This window comes from Notolepis coatsorum, assembly GCF_963971535.1.
Source record: "Notolepis coatsorum genome assembly, contig: SCAFFOLD_270, whole genome shotgun sequence".
NCBI lineage: Eukaryota > Metazoa > Chordata > Actinopteri > Aulopiformes > Paralepididae > Notolepis > Notolepis coatsorum.
The window spans coordinates 10,001-15,000 of NW_028169957.1; the positions used below are offsets into that span (position 1 = coordinate 10,001).

Consider the following 5,000-nt stretch of genomic DNA (forward strand, 5'->3'; position numbering starts at 1 on the left):
GGAACAGAGAGAGAGAAAGAGAGAGAGGTGGGAGAAGGGCTCAGGTTAGGAGTGATTGTTTCAGGGTGAGTTCGGGGTCTCAGGCTGGACCGCTGCAGAATCAGAGAGCACGGTGTATCCGATGATCTCTGCCTCTTCAAAACACCACTGATCCATCCGTATCAAAGCACCACATTAGCATGTAATGCTGTGTACCGCATCGTGTCACCTGGACGTGCGTTCCGGCAGCGAGGGGGAACAATAGAGACATTACTACTGTCCCCCCCTGCTTGGCCTGGCCTGCTTAAAAAGACACCCTGTTTAAAACCTGATAGCCCACAAAGGCCCTGCTGGCAAAAATACACCTGATTCATAAGGCTTTAGGAAGGAGTGTGAGGAATTTGATCCCAGGCCTATCGGAGGTAATCCCTGCCTGTCAGCACCCACACACACACACCGGCATGAATATATCAAGCGGGCTCACCACAAATACTGGATGGTTCCAAAACTGATATAACAGGACCTCGGATGTAAATTCGTTTTAGCTCTATCCGGTGCTATATTGTGCATTGTCCCTGTGAAATAAACAAATGAAAACATATGTGCATGTACCGCTGCTCTGTGTATATTGCCTGTCCCAGCTTGCCACCACCACAAATAAACCAAGAACCCAGTGGGAAATACTGTACTGTGAACAGGCACTTGCACATGAACGAACTGTACATTATTAACCAACCAGACAGTTCAGTGCTCGAGGTGCGGCGAGCCGCCACTAGGGGGAGACAGAGTGCTGCAGTGCTTCCCTCTGAGGACCAGTTCGATGCCATTCGTCAAGCTGCTTTCTCCCTGGGCGACTACATGCCTGCTTGCTGTGCCTGCCTGGCAAAACAAATGCTGTAACAGTGTGTCGTCCTGGCGGTGGGATGCGTCAGGCCCTGCCAAGAGATGCCTGGATCAGACGGGGGGAATAGGAAACGCGAGCGGGTGTCCAAGGCTAAAGACTCTAGAGGTGTTTATTGAATGTGTGTGGGCGAAACCCGAGCGTCGCTGCTGTCGGGTGAAAACCTTGTATGTCCACGACGGTAGACCTTTCAGGAATTAAAGGGAGACAACCTCATTTTCGGATTGACACTTGTGTATTTATGAAGTTCTACGTTGGGTTTTGAGTGGGTTTTTTCAAGGTGATTTGGGACATGAAACATACAGTAGAGCACCATGTAAGCGTTAAATGTAAGTAAAAATATTGGAGACACAAAGGCTTTCACCGGACAGCAGCGGTACATTAAATGTCAGAGTGGGAGAGAAAGGTACATCGGGTTCAGGTTGAGCTCGATCACATGAAAAAGCTAATTAATTATCACTTCAGAGAAGAAAACAGAGAAGAAGCTTGAGACAAATGGACTCTAGTGAGGAATGAAAACACAAGAGGACTGAGAGGAAGAGCATAGGAGACACAGAGACAGACAGACAGACATACAGACAGACAGACAGACAGACAGACAGACAGACAGACAGACAGACAGACAGACAGACAGACAGACAGACAGAAAGAGACACACACAGAGACAGACAGACAGACAGACAGACAGACACACACAGAGACAGACAGACAGACAGACAGACAGACAGACAGACAGACAGACAGACAGACAGACAGACAGACAGACAGACAGACAGACAGACAGAGACAGACATACAGACACACACAGAGACAGACATACAGACACACACCCAGACAGACACACAGACACACACAGAGACAGACATACAGACAGACACACACAGAGACAGACAGGCAGACACACAGAGAGACAGACAGACAGACAGACACACACACACACACACACAGAGACAGACAGACAGAGACACACACAGAGACAGACAGACAGACAGACAGACAGACAGACAGACAGACAGACAGACAGACAGACAGACAGACAGACAGACAGATTCTTGGTTACGTCCTCAGTGTACTCAGGGAGGGTAGCAGGCTCTGAAAGGTCTCCTCCGGCGGGCAAGCAGAGAGAAGACCTGCTTGTTTCATCTGCTCCCAGTCTCTCTAGAAATCATTTTAAAGGCAGGTCTCTACCAAGGATTGATACATCAACATTTGAAAAGGCCCCACATCTACACCCAGCTGTGCATTTCTGCCTTTTAGTCTCCGCCTAGAGTTATTTATGTAAACACACAAACTGCTCAAAGACACACAGGCACACGCACGCACACGCACGCACACACACACACACACACACACACACACACACACACACACACACACACACACACACACACACACACACACACACACACACACACACACACACACACACACACACACACACACACACACACACACACACCACACACACACACACACACACACACACACCCGCTGCTCAAAGACACATTAGAGCAAGCAGCCTCCATGAAAGCTGCTATTCACATTTCCAATCTGGGAACACTCAAAGGCTCCATCAGATGTTTTCTCAAAAGCTTTGAGCGTTGCTGCACTCTGGCACTGAATGAAGAAATCTCTGTGGTGCTTTAACCACATGTCCCCAACCCTAGTGCCCTGCCAGACTATAACCAGCTAGCCTCCCTAACTTAGCATGCTTCTAAAAACAAAACCACCGCACGGAAGACATATAGAACATAATCACCCCTTACATCCTCTGCATTAGAGCAACACAGAGAGGCAGTTTGTCATTGAACACAGAACAGCAAAAGCAGCTGGAAAAGACAGGCCAGTTATTAGACATTTCATAGATCTGTAACTATGAAATAACATGCTGGATGAAAGGCCATCTGGGCCCCAGGCTTGTCTGTTTGTGTTCATGTGTGTGTGTGTGTGTGTGTGTGTGTGTGTGTGTGTGTGTGTGTGTGTGTGTGTGTGTGTGTGTGTGTGTGTGTGTGTGTGTGTGTGTGTGTGTGTGTGTGTGTGTGTGTGTTTGTGTGTGTGTGTGTGTGTGTGTGTGTGTGTGTGTGTGTGTGTGTGTGTGTGTGTGTGTGTGTGTGTGTGTGTGTGTGTGTGTGTGTGTGTGTGTGTGTGTGTGTGTGTGTGTGTGTGTGTGTGTGAGTGAGTGAGTGAGTGTGTGTGTGTGTGTTTGTGTTCAAAGGTGTGTACTGTTGTGTGTGTGAGTACACAGTGCGTACTGTTGTGTGTGTGTGAGTACACAGTGTGTATAAAAGATGCATAAAATGTATTTGAATGTACTGAAAAATGTATTCAAACTACAGTAAATAGGTTTTATAGGATAAAGTGATACGTGTCATGAATTTATACAATTATTTTAAAAGGAAATAATGCACTCAGACACAACAATATGCCAGTCATGTCGTTGACCCCAAAGGTAGCTGGCAGCAGAGTCCTAGAGATGTTCTGATGTTCTTGTGTTTGTCGCACATGGGCCATAAAACAGACCAGGGGGGGTCCGGCATGGCATAGTTGCATGATTTTACGAGCATATTATGAAGGTTTGATGATGATGGTAGAGCGTGTATCATCTGTGTGAGACCGGGGCTCCTGCTGCGGCCACACAGAGATGTGAAGGCCGCCTCGGGACAGGAGATTGGCAGGTGGGGGGGTGGAGGGCAGCGGGCTCTGCCAGCCTCACCATGTCCACTGTTTCCACTGTGTGGCGTGCCTCCCCCCTCCCCCTCTCCCCCTGGCACACGGGGAACATCAATCACGGCAGTGATCTTGCGCTGAAAGACGGGGGCTCACTCAGCACAGCGGCTCAGCAATAAAACCGCTATTTATGAGCCTGTCTCTTCTGCTCACTGAGCCTGAAATACTATAGCTCCCTACTCAGCTCCAGCCCTCCACCCACAGCCTCTGACGCATGCCCAGCCCGAGCAGAGGCTCCCCCCTCTGGCCGTGGTCTGCGTGGGGGCCTTCCTGGAGCTCTTAGAACCATGCCTCCAAATAGATCCACGCAAACACAGCAGGCACGTCAGCAGTCCTTAAATCATCTACCAACAAGTGTAGGGCCAGGGACACGCACTGAATCACGGTCACACAGACACAAGGATCCCGCAATCACAAACAGACAGCCATAAAACACAGAGGAGGAAATGCTCCTGAATACACGCGCGCGCACGCACACGCACACGCACGCACGCACACACACACACACACACACACACACACACACACTTGGCTTGACGTCAGATTCTGTAAACAAGATGGAAGCAATTCGGTAAACATGCACAAACAGACACAGACACTCAGACCTGTCCAAATACACTATCCAACCCAAAGCACTCTAGGTGACCTAAGCAAAAATAAACATCAACATAAACTAACATAATTCATTCCAGCCAACTAACATCATGGGGGGGTGGGGGTGGGGGGGGGGGGGGGGTTGAGATGAACAAACTCCAATCCATTCACAAATTCAGAATTTATGACCTTAGAACTATAAATCGTAAAATCCTACAGATTTCCATGATTAGCCGCAGCAAAAAGACTCGAGTTCCATGATTAGCCGCAGCAGAAAGACTCGATACAATATACAAGCTTTGTCACACAAAGGTTAATAACAGCAATCTAGAATATAATCAAATTGCTGAGATGATCGCAAAGAATCGATAGTAAGTCAAATCATGAGCCCAAGAATCTAAATCTAATCAAATTGTGGGATTCCCGAAGATTCCCACCCACCCCATGTAACATACAATAAAACAGACGAGACGTTCCGGAAAAAAGAAACCCTCTAATACTTGACTTAAACATAATATGCCCATGCCAATAGTTTCTCACCGGTAAGCCTCCCTGACAGCTAAGAGGGACTCTAAGCTGTGTTGCTGCTCGCTTGGAAACTCTCTCTTTCCATCCAATGTGTCAGACCCGTCCGTCAGCATCAAAATCCTCCTGACAATCAATCAGCTCAGGGCACTTCACTACATCAATAATACAGTGATGGGGGGGGGGGGGGGGGGGCAAGAGAGCAACTAAGATATAGATGGACAGATACAGTAACAGACAGAGAGAGAGAGAGACAGACGGACAGTGAGTGGGA

General features: G+C 48.2%; 1 protein-coding gene across 1 annotated transcript in view; it reads right to left on the minus strand.

The window, feature by feature from the left end:
• The window catches only part of LOC311248640 (uncharacterized protein), a gene marked incomplete at its 3' end in the record, with an annotated part of 164,171 nt that overhangs the window by 509 nt on the left and 158,662 nt on the right, over window positions 1-5,000 (minus strand). The gene's annotated exons all lie outside the window — the stretch shown is intronic.